A 12,990-nucleotide genomic window follows, 5' to 3' on the forward strand; every position below is an offset into this window, starting at 1 on the left:
AGGTTGCTTTCCCAAAGGCCAGAGCCCAGAAATAGTTCCTTGGGCTTCTCACCTATTCCCCACCCCCATGACAAAAAGCAACTGAGCAACTGAACAATAGTTAAATATAACCACAAGTAGTAACAGCCTGATGGAGATCAATTTTTTTGCAACAAACGGCAATCTTCTACCTGGACCAAAGACAGAACTCACCTCCAGTGCTTCATCTCCTGGGGGATTTGGGAGGAGGCCTTAAAGCGGAATAAACTATACCTTCCCTCCCTGGAGCAGTCCTTTCCCCAAGCCAGGTTGACTTGGCCTTATAGCTCTGAGTCAGTGGAGTTTCTCAGATTTTGTATAAAGGATGACCCTTGGCATTGAATAGATCTGGGTTGGACTCCCTTCTCCATAGGCTAGCTGTGGCCTTGGGCAGATTTCTACAATGGAGTTAATACTTTTCTTGCAGGGTTGGCATGATGGCAACATGCAAGCTCCTTCACCCAGCCTGGTCCTGCAGAGGAGTGCAGGTCAGTACATATTAGTTCCCATTCTCCCTAGTTCCCATCCAACAGCCATCCTTCTATCGTGCCATTAATCTGTTCAAGAAATGACTTCCCACCCATCTGCATGTTCCCTGCAGGGATGCATTTGCTTCTGATAATGGAAAGTAAATCCACAGGGGCGCCTGGTTGGCTCAGTCGGTTAAGCCTCCAACTCTTGATTTTGGCCCAGGTCATGACCTGGCAGTTTCGTGCATTTGAGCCTGTCTGCACAGAGCCTGCTTGGGATTCTCTCTCTCACCCTCTCTCTCTGCCTCTCCCCCATTCGTGCTGTCTCTTGTCTCTCTCAAAATAAATAAATTAATTTTTTAAAAAAGAAGAAAGTAAATCCATATACTATGCAAAGGGGTGAGGAGGCTAATTAACAAGAGTTCGGAAATTCCGACAGAGACACAGAGGGAAGGCATCAGAAATCAGTGAGTGTGACAACCAAGAAACCACTGATGACCCTTCTCTAATTAGCCCAGAGGCCTGGTGGCCCATTGGCCTTTATCCCCTCTTCCTCCCACTCCTTACCTTTACCTGAGATGCAGATCTAATGATTCTCAAAAACAAAACTTAAGGTGAGAAGGGGGGAATCTAGTCTGCATTATTTTGCAAACCAATTCACCCCAGCAGACTTAGATTTACCAAGAGTAGATGGCGGTAGACACGTGTATCTGCTTTCTTCTAACGCCACTCCTCCCTGAATCATGACACCAATCAGGTATCTGGGATAATAGTAATACAAGAAATAACAATGCTAGCTCTTATTGAGTGCTTACTGGGTGCCAAGCATCAGAGCAAACACTTTAAACAAATTAGCGTGTCCATTTTGCACAAGCCTCTGAAGAATACCATTATTATCACTCCCATTCTTCAGATGAGGAAACTCAGATAGAGATCGCTTACCCATGGCCTCATAATCAGAGTGTGGTAAAACATCACGGTTTGAACTCGGGCTGTCTAACCCCCACCCCCGTCCCTGCTACCAACCTTCTTCTGTGCCTCCATTTATCCCCCTCTGAGTAGCCCCCACCCAGCTTGCTCTCTGAAGGTCCCCAAGGCTTTCTCTGGTCCTGATCACCACGTCACCAGGGCCAACATGCCAATTGGCTAATCTGATCGGCCATTCTGAGCTAATGAGGGAGGACTAGACGAAGCCTTCCCCACCACCACCTCATAACACCCTGGATGCTCCTCGCTCATACTTAGGGATGCGGGTCCATCTCATCCTAGAGATCATGCTTGGTTTTGCCCTGAGCTTTATACCAGTTTACGCTTCTCTTGGGACCCTTCTTTCTGATAATAACCCATGTCTGTACAGCACTTCGTAGTCTACGAAGCACTTTCTGACCCACCTGATCCACCCGCCTCCTCCTAGGCTTCTTAACCACCTTCTGTAAGTGGGGTGGCACAGAGCATGGTGGTTCAGCACCGAGCTTTGGAACCCACTCTGCCAGCACCCCAGCTCTGCCACTTGCTAGCTGTGTGATGTGGGACAAGTTGCTTATCAACCTCTCCACATCTGTTCCTTTGTTTTCGAAATGAGGATAATAATAGTGCCTCTCCTATCTGGTTGTTGTGAGGGTTGAATGAAACACACACACACACACACACACACACACACACACACACACACACACACAGCAAGCGAACTCAGTAAGTGTTGCCTATTGTTATCTCACTGGATCCTCCCCCAAACTCTATGGGAATAAACAGAGCAAGTCAGTTCTTGTCATCAGTAAAAATGAGTTTAAACTAGACCATCTCGAAGCTCTCTTCCAGCTCCATCAAGCTCTGAGTCTACCGTGAATCACATTGATTTATGGACACATCTTAGCTCTTCTACCCTGTAACGACCTCCTAAAAGCCCCGCCTTTAACAGAGGGCCTTGTCTACACTGGGCCAGGTCCTGCAGGTCAATGTTAGCATATAACAATAGTCCCTGCCTCACCCAGGCATTGGGATGAACAAATGAGAAATGCCTGTTGCAGCATTTAGCATAGTGCCTGGCACTAAGTAAGCTCCTAATAAATCATACTTACTACAGTTGCCGCATCTTACCGTGAGGCTCCCAACATGGCTGTTAAAAACATAGACTCTGGAACCACACTGCTTGGGTTCATCCTGGTGCCGACCCTGAGGGGACCTTGAGCGAGTTAATTAACCAAACGGGCTGCAGTTTCCCAATCTGTAAAATGGGCACGACGATAACAGCAGGTGCCTATTAAGGTTGTTGTGTACATCAAATGAGTTGTTATAAGAAAGGCACCCGGAACTGTCATATGCTTGCTGTATGTAAGTGCTTTTGTCATCATTTACAGATGACGAGACCCAGGCTCATAGACATGGAGTGACTATTCCAAGCAGCAGTGGAGTGGGGATCAGCATGTAACTAGGTCTGCCTGATTCCAAAGCCTCAATCCTAGTATTAGGTTAGGTTGCTGCCCCAGATGATCCAAATACATTTCAACAGGAGCCTTCATTAATGTTAGAGATTTCAGGAGAAGAGGACAGTGAGTTGGCACCAGAAGCTTCGGAGTGAGGGGGACCACAGGATGCCCTCAAATCGTACCGCAGGAAAAGCAGTCTTTTCCTTACATATGTCTGGCCATACGGCTTCAGCATTCCGTCAGGGCCACAGCCCCGAAGCCCATAACCATGGCGCCACCCACGCCTGCCCTCTAGCCTGGAACCTGCAACACAGCCCTCATTATGCCCTTTGATGTGACACTCAAAACTGAGCCCCTGCTCTTCAAGCCAGACAGGCCCTGGCCTTGGGGCTTTTTCCATTTCTGAGGCATGATTCAGCCCAGGAGACAAGACCAGACACCTTCGTTCAGAGGAAGGAGGGCTGGGTGGTGCATGGAGAGGAAGAAAAACAGGAGTGAGAATGGGGCTGCAGGGGGAGGTGGGGAGGAGCAAGCAGAGGGAGCCCACCTGCTCCAGAGCTGCACAGAACACGGCCACCCACTGACCAATTTATATTCCATGTAGGCAAATCTATTGATTTAAACGTGAATCCAACTGTGCTTCTAAATTCCCAGAAAAATACTGATAACATTTCACATTTACGTCATACAATGTGAGTGTCAAAACACTTTCACACAAAAAAACCTTAAATTTGAGTTGCTTTTTCAGATAATTTGCTTTTCTTATTACAAAGCAGCATATGCTTATTGAGAAATATAGGAGAAAAAATTTTAATGTAAATTTAAAAATTGCAAATATGTATGCGTTATACCACTAGCGATAACATTTTCAGCAGAGTTTTGCATAACTTAACATAAAATCACAGGCATTTTTTAATGTTACAAAATATTCTGCTCTGACAATTCACAATGACCGCATTTATCAGTATAGACGTGCCACAATTTCTGTAGCCATGCCTTAATTATTAGACATTCAAGATGTTTGCAAAAATACTATGATTATAAATACTGCCATGAACATCTTTTCAATTACGTCTTTGTGTGTAGATCTGCTTATGTCCTAATACTAAATTTCTAGTAATGGATGTAGTAGCTTAAAGGATTTGAATATTTTTGAGTACATAAGGCCAAGTTACTCTCCAGGAAATATAGTTTACGCTCCCGCAGACAATGTGTGAGAGTATACCTCTCAAGTCTCTGTTTTGAGCCATGAGCCAGTGAGTTAGGTAACAAGCATATCACATGACAGATGAGAACTGAACACAAAAAGTTTAAGTAACTAGTGGGGCATTCACAGAGCTGAGACCCAAACTCTAGTCTCCTGGATTTGACACCAGGGCCCTTCCCACTCTGCCTTCTTGATGAGGAGAGTTCTGAACAGGTTTTCCTGAGTAATGGAGCTGTATAAAAATTTATTTTTATGTCAATACTTGTTGGTGAAAATATTTGTTGGGGCTCCTGGGTGGCTCCGTCAGTCAAGCATCCGACTTCAGCTCAGGTCATGATCTCACGGTTTGTGAGTTTGAGCCCCGAGTCGGGTCTGTGCTGACAGCTTGGAGCCTGGAGACTGCTTCGGATTCTGTGTCTCCCCCCGTCTCTCGGCCCCTCCCCTGCTCATGCTCTGTCTCTCTCAGAGAGACATATTATTATCTCAATAATAAATAAATGTTAAAAAAAGTTTTTTTTTTTTTTAAAGAAAGTATTTGCTTAAATCTCCCATTTCTTGACCTTATTTGTGCCATGGACTCCTTTGGCAATCTGGTTAAGCCTACCAACCCTTCTCGGAATTATGTACGTGTATACATGTATTAAATAAAATAAGGAAATCAGTTATTATGTTATTTTATTTTATGTTATGTATTGTATTGTATTGTATTGTATTGTATTGTATTGTATTATATGTAATCTCTATATCCCATGCGGGGCTCAAACTTATGACCTGGAGATCAAGAGTCACATGCTCTGGGGCACCTGGGTGGCTCAGTTGGTTAAGCATCTGACTTCGGCTCAGGTCCTGATGTCGCTGTTCATGAGTTCGCGCCCCACATCCAGCTCTGTGCTGACAGCTCAGAGCCTGGAGCCTGCCTCAGATTCTATGTCTCCCTCTGTCTCTGCCCCTCTCCTCCCCGCTCCCCGGATCCCCTCTCTCAAAAATAAATAAACATTAAAAAAAAAAAAAAAAAAAGAGTCACCTACTCTGCTGACTGAGCCAGCCAGGAACCCCTATATCTGCTCCTTTGTAAATGCATTAATACCAAGTCTAGTACTGCATGTTGGAGAGGCAGTCCACACGAGTCCTGAGTGTCCCTGTACATTCTTGCTGAGTGTGCCAGACCGCAAGGCTTATCCCTTGCTCGATTCTGAGCAGCATCAGTAGCTGGTCACTTAGGCAACCAGTCTAGCTTATTTTCTGCTTGCTACATTTGTCGCTTGCTCAAAGAGTGCACCGGCCCTGGGGCCTAAAGTCCTGTCTTTTAACAAAATCTGCTTCACGTGCTCCTGTGACCTGGTCCCGCATGCCTGGTGGAAATAGAAATTAGGGAAACAGCACAAATCCACTGACACTCTGGCTCTACCCCTTTTGCCGTGACTAATACAATCTTTCATCTCAGATCCAGGACTTTTGTGACTTCTGCCATGATCCATGAAACTGTGGCAAGCTGACTTGGTAGCTTGTAAGTCGGGCAAAATCTCAGAGCCTTCACAGCTCTGACCCCACATTAATTTCAAAGTAGTGGTAAGCATAAAATGATATTTTGAGATATAGGCAACAGCTGTTACTCAGACCAAAAATACCTGTCATTTTTACCAGTGACAAATGGTCATAATTGTTACTGGTGACATGGCTACAGTCACTGGGATTTGTTGCTTATATTCATAGTTAAAGGAAATGCTAAATTTCAGTTACAGGTTTAGGAAAATAAATGTCAGGGTTTTTTTCCTCATTTGAGTTCACAGATCTTGTCTGCTGCCGGCTTCCCAAAAGAACACCAGCAAAACCTGTTGATCAAGCAAAGTAAGGCTATTAGGTATTTACTGCAGCAAGGGAAAATAACACCTTGACTGAGATTTGGTAGTATCTTAGAAAGGGGATTTCAAGAAAAGAGATTTGTAGGATTTGGGGGTCTGGGCTCACATGATTTAAGGTGGTTTTTCAAAGCAAGAAATTGATGGGGATTGGGCACAGTTTAGCATACACAGCCCCAGAGAAGCAAGGGTCTTAAAACAAATCTTGATAAATAGACTTTGTCATTATGGTGAGCTCTTTGCCTGTGTGTGCATTCTGTGGTCTTGACAGAGCAGTCATCTGTCCTCTCCCAGATGAGCAAACGATTTGCCCAGATAAATTAATTTCTTGAGCTAGCAGTTAATCCATTTATCTTCCTGGGCAAGAATTTTCTGGAACAGTTGCATCATGTTGATATGGGTGGTGTCAGTTCTTACTCAACAAGACCAACTTCTTAGACTGAAATCCCTTTTCTCACAAAAGTGGAGGCCTGCCTCCTTTTGCCTCCTTTTGCCTATTTTTGCTGTCTATCCTTTCCATACTGTGAGTTTACCATAGGTGAGGGTTAAATCTTATAGTCCCAGAGGTGGAATTAGTTTGCTTTCCATATATTTGTATTCAAAACATTTAATATGTACTATTTGTAACATTTGCCTTTGTTAATATTGCCTGCTTTAAAAAAAAAAATTAATATTGGGCTGCCTAGTCAATTAAATGTCCAACTCTTGATTTCAGCTCAGGTCATGATTCCAGGGTCATGGCTTTAAGCCCCATGTCAGGCTCCGCACTGAGCATGAGGCCTGCTTAAGATTCTCTCTCTTTCCCCCTCTGCCCCTGGCCCCAACTTGCACACACACTCTCTCTTTCTCTCTCTCTAAAATAAAAGAAAAAACCTTCTAATGGGGTGCCTGGCTGGCTCATTTGGTAGAGCATGTGACTCTTGATCTCAGGGGTTGTGAGTTCAAGCCTCATGTTGGGCGGAGAGATTAGTTGGAAAAAAAAAAAAGGAAAAAAACAACCACCTTCTCTTGACTCACAGTTATTGATTCTTTTTCCTCTTTGCTCCTTGTTTACATTAAAATTCCTACAAAGAACAATCTGTACCTATTATTTCTAATTACTCTCTTTTCATTCTCCTTTTGAAATAAACTCTTATCTGGAAAAATTCAAAAATTCAAAAATGAACAAAAATACAGAGAATTGTAGAGTATGCATCACCCAGATTCATCATAAGCTCATAGTCAGTCTTGGTTCATCCACACCCCATCCCAGCACACACTCCCACTGTGTCATTTTGAAACAAATCTCAAACGTTGTATCCCTTCACCAATAATTATTTTAGCATATCTTTAGAAGATAAGATTTTTTAACCTAACTATAATGCCACAAATCTTGAAAACAATACCTTAATACCTAAAACATCATGTGATAAAATAGCACAATATCACAGTGCCTTAAAATTAACAATAATTTCTTGGGGCAGCTGGGTGACTCCATTGGTTAACCGTCTGACTTCGGCTCAGGTCATGATCTCCTGGTCTCTGAGTTCGAGCCCCACATCAGGCTCTGTGCTGACAGCTCAGAGCCTGGAACTTGTTTCAGATTCTGTGTCTCCCTCTTTCTCTGCCCCTCCCCTGCTCACACTCTGTCTCTCTCTCAAAAATAAATAAATATTAAATTTTTTTTAAATCAACAATAATTTCTTAATGTAATTAAATATTGAATCAGGGTTCAAATTCCCAGCTGTCTCGTAAATAATAGCACATTTTCGTTTGCTTGTTTGAGTCAGGATGTTAAAATGCCCATATATTGCATTTGGTTGCTATGAACCTTAAATTTATTTTAATTTAGAGATCCCTCCACCACCCTCTCTTTTTTTTTTTTTTTTAATTTATTTATAGAAGAAATTAGGTCACTAGAGTTTCCTAGAGTCTGGATTTTGTGATCACATCCCCTTGATATTTTGCTTAACCTGTTCTTATCTCTATTTTTTCTGTAACTTGGTAGTTGGCAGGTAGACCTGGTGACTTGATCAGATTCAAGTTTAGATGTTAGGTAAGTAGAGTTCAGAGATAGAGCAATGAACTCATATCGGGGGGACCACGATGTCTAGCTATCTCTTTCTCACTTTGTCTCTCTTTTGCAATCTTTGGTGATCATTATCTTTGTGCGTATTTTCAATGGTTACATTGTTCCTTCTCCATTTAACAATGAGAATACTTTTATAAAGAGAAATTTCCTCTCATCGACTATTTGGCTATCCTGATATACAGTTTACATAGAAAAGGCAGGGGGCACCTGGGTGGCTCAGTCAATTAAGCATCTGACTTCGGCTCAGGTCATGATCTCACTGTTCACGAGCTTGAGTCCTGCGTTAGGCTCTGTGCTGACAGCTCAGAGCCTGAAGCCTGCTTCAGATTCTGTGTTTCCCTCTGTCTCTGACTCCCTCCCTGTCTCTGTCTCTCAAAAATAAATACACATTAAAATTTTTAAAAACAAAAAAAGAAAAGGCAGGTCACATTTGATTCCTTTTGTTTTCATCTGTTTGTTTTCAAAATAGTGAATTGTTTCCTTAGTATCCTTCAAAGCTGAATTTTGAAACTGTGGGAGGCTTTTTTTTTTTTAATGTTTATTTATTTATTTTTGAGAGAGAGAGAGATCAGGAGCAGGGGAGGGGCAGAGAGAGAGGGAGAGAGAGAATCCCAAGCAGGCTCCAAGCTGTCAGTGCAGAGGCTGATGTGGGGCTCAGACTCACAAACTGTGAGATCATGACCTGAGCTGAAATCAAGAGTCCAACATTTAACTGACTGAGCTACCCAGGTGCCCCTAAAATTTGGGGAGTTTTTATGGTGTCATTACAAACTCCTGGACTTAAACATCTTTTACATGCTTCCACTCATTTTTATTGACGGAAATTCCATTTCTAATCTGTCATATTGTCAAAGATCAAAGTTTGAAAACACACAAAGGCTGTGCAAAATGGTTCAATCTCTATGGACAACAGTTTGGCAATATTTAACAAATTATAAAATGTACATTTCCCTTGACCCAACATTTTACCTTTAAGAGCATGACCTATAGATACACACACATGCACAAAGTGATCATGTACAAAGATATGAATTGCAGCCTTGTTTACTTTAGCCAAAATTTGGAAAGAGATATTTGTACACCCATGTTCATAGCAACATCATCCACAGTAGCCGCAAGGTGGAAGTAACACAAATGTTCCTGGATGGGTGAATGGATAAGGAACATGTGGTGTATATACATACAGTGGAAAGTTGTTCGATATTAACAAGGAAGGACATTCTGACACATGCCACCACGTAGATGATCCTTAAGAACATTATGCTAAGTGGCACAGCCAGTCACAAAAAGACAAATGCAATACGACTTCAGTCAAACTCCTAGAAACAGAAAGCAGGACGGTGGTTGCCATGCCTGGCAGGAGGAAAAAAATGGAAGAAAGGTAGTGTTTGATGAGTATGGAGTTCCAGTTTTGCAAGATGAAAAACGTCCGGGCCTCGTCGCACAGTGCTTGCTCCCACAGCACACACACTAAAATTGGAGCCACTGGTTGCACAACATGACTGTGTTATAGCCCTACTGAGCTGTACAATTAAAATGGTTAAGATGGTAAATGTCATGTGATACGGTGTTTCCAATTACAAATTAAAAACTTTTTTCCACCGTTTAAAAATGTAAAGAAAACTTTAAGGTTTAAATTATTAGCATGAATTTTACCATTCTTTGTATTGTGCTGTGCCAGTTTTGGGGTTTTTTTTTTTGTTGTTGTTTTATGTTTTTTTTTGGGGGGGGGGAGCAAGTCAGCAAGAGAGAGAATGCCACAGAAGTGGGGCTTACCAGAAGTGGGGCTTGTGTTCACTGGAAGCGGGGCTCCAGCTCACCCCATAGGGACTCGGGCTCAGGAACGGTGAGATCATGACCTGAGCCGAAGTCCGGTGCTCAACCAACTGAGCCACCCAGGTGCCCCTGTGTAGTGCCAGTTGTAAATGCAAATATCATAGTATTTAATTCGCATGTGGAATCAGAAATTGCACAATTTTCATGGTGTGGCTTATCTCTAGGGAGTGCGGTGAGCAGTCCAGAAGAGACAAACACAAGAAAACCTGAGGAAGGTTGGGGAGGGGTATTGCCCCCCCCCCACCCCCCCCCCCCACCCCCCCCCCCCCCCCGCCTCCCCTTCCCCCTAAGCTCAAAGCCAGACTAGGGCATGCTTTCTTTTCCAGCCCAGACCTGTGTGCTCCCGCCAGCCGCCAACGACGGTGCCACACCCTGGCTGAGTCTGGAGAGTCCGGCCAGTCGTCTCGCCTTCCTAAGGCCCGCTGCCCAAACCAGGCAGACAGGCAACTCCCAACGGTACCGTCGCCTCCGTGGGGCGCCAGTTGCGCTCCGTCCCTGGGTAGGAATATGGACAAGAGACCCCGGCACTGCCAGCCCCGGGAATGGATGGCCCCCACCGCACCCCGCCCTGCCCCTCCCCACGACCCTGCCCAGGACCCTTCGCCCTTGGCGAAGGTGGCAGCAGTCACAGAGCAGGGCTACCGCTATGGCCACAAACCATGAAGCTGGCTCTATGCAGGGATCACAAGCGTTGGTGGCAAAATCTCACGTAGTGCTGTCCAGTGGAAAAACAATATGAGCCACATAGTACGTCATTTCAAAATTTCTAGTAACCACATGAAAAAGGAAAAGGAGGGGCGACTGGGTGGCTCAGTCCGTTGAGCCACCGACTTCGGCTCAGGTCATGATCTCGCAGTTCACGAGTTCGAGCCCTGCTCTATGCTGACAGCTCAGAGCCTCGGATTCTGCGTCTCCCTCTCCCACTGCCCGCCTCGCTCACGTGCTCTCTTTCCTTCTCTCTCAAAAATAAATAAACATAAAAAAAGTAAAAGGAAACAGATGAAATTAATTTCAATAGTACATTTTATTTAGCATATCTAAAACATAATAATTTCCGCAGGTAATCACTGTGAACAATTATTAACAGGCACTCAACTTTTTTTTTTTATACCAAGTCCTCAAACTTCAGAGCTATTTTACACTTAGGGCACATCGCATTCCAAGCACTCAACTGCCACATGTGTGGCCGGTGGCTAATGTAGTGGACAGGGCAGGTCTGCAGAATGAAAACAGAAGTAGGAGGTGGCTGGGGTACCATGTGTGCTGTTGCCCCTGGTGGCATAACATTGGCCGCTGAAACAAACATCTACCAACATTTGTCAGTTACATCACATGAAGAAGCTCTGCGGCACCGGAATTCCTGTGAGTGTTTCCGATGACTATTACGTTGCTATTTTAACACTGTTAATGAAAATTTAAGTATCCCTGTATATAACAGTGCCATCCGGAAATTCATTACACAGTGGTTCTAATGCCGGTACTGAAAAACATAGCCCCCGATCAATAAACATAGAAGGGGCAATTAGATGTGTCAGTTGCCATGAAGGAGGCCGAGTAGTTGATCTCATGCTCCATATTGTTAATTTAGGGATGAACGCCTTGGGAAGTATTGGAAAATTCTGAGAAATCAAAATCAACATTCAAGCAGACACACTTTTAACTTTGCAAAATGGTTACATAACCAGGCAAAAAGAAAGGAAAAAACAAAACCTGGCCACCTCGCCTCAAGACGCTAGCCAGAGTTCTGTGCACCTGCGCGATCCTGGTTGTGCGTGTAAACACTCTGAGAATCACCTTGTGGGGTAGTTGCCGCAAGAACGCTGCCTTGAGGTAGTGTTTCCATCTTCACCAGCCTTCTCCTTTTAGGAGGTACTTTACTGACGGACTAGCCTGTCATGTAGTGGTGAAAGAGGGTAACTACAGGCCACTCTATAAAAAGCTTCATGTCTAGTATTTGATACATCAAAAGAGTAAATGCAGCATAAAATAAACTCCTGGAGACCCACCGTTCAAGTGAAGAACATTATCTATTGATGCATCCACCTGTACGCCTCTTTCCTATCTTGCCCTGCCTCCTAACCAGAGGTAACACTAGCTTGAATTTTATGTTGACCATTTTTTTTAATTTTTAAAAATATGTAGCTTTATCATATGTGTATGCATCCCTAAACGAAATATTTTTTAGTTTACTTGTTTGAGCTTTATAAATGTGGAAACATGACTTTATTTTTTTTTTAAGTAATAAACTTATTTTGTAAGTAACAAACTTATTTATTTTGAGGCAGGGGGAAGGGCAGAGAGGGAGGGATAGAGAGAATCCCAAGTAGGCTCCACACTGTCAGCAAAGAGCCCAGTGTGGGGCTCGAACCCACAAATCATGAGATCAGGACCTGAGCTGAAATCAAGAGTCAGACACTCAACTGACTTAGTGGTCTCATGACCACTCTGTGGTATCATGACTTTATGTAGTTTTCTGCAACTTGCCTTCTTCATACATTGTATTTGACCAGGTTATGTATGTAGCTGTAGTTCATTTCACTATATGAATATATCGCTTTTTGATTTATACATTCTCCTGTCAGTGGCCATTTGGTGGTCTCCAATTGTTTTGCTGTTGTAAACATTGTACGGCAATGAATATTCTTATGCATGTGCAAGAATCTCTGTGTCATATATTTAGTTCAACTTTACAAAATATTGCCAAAGTGTCTCTCACAGTTGTACCAATGTACAATTCTAAGAGTTAATTCAAATAATCTAATTTGTGGATTCTTTTAGTTTGCTATGTATGCAATACATTAGCCGCAAATAATGACCGTATTATTTCCGTCTTTCTCCTTATATCTGTCCTATACTTGCCCTATTGAGCAGATGTCTTGTTCTGCTCTAAAAGGAACAGTAGCTTTCAATGATTCACTATTAACAGTGATGACTATTATAGGCTTTTTTAGAAAAGACAACCTTTGAATGTTAGGAAGTTTCGTTTTATTCCTGTTTTACTAAGAGCTTTTTGCATGATTGGATGTTGACTTTTACCGAATGCCTTTACTACATCCACTGGGATAGATAATCATATAACTTCTCCTTTAAGCCATTAACGTGG

The sequence above is a fragment of the Panthera pardus genome, unplaced genomic scaffold, assembly GCF_024362965.1.
Source record: "Panthera pardus isolate Hobbes unplaced genomic scaffold, ASM2436296v1 HiC_scaffold_24, whole genome shotgun sequence".
Taxonomy (NCBI): domain Eukaryota; kingdom Metazoa; phylum Chordata; class Mammalia; order Carnivora; family Felidae; genus Panthera; species Panthera pardus.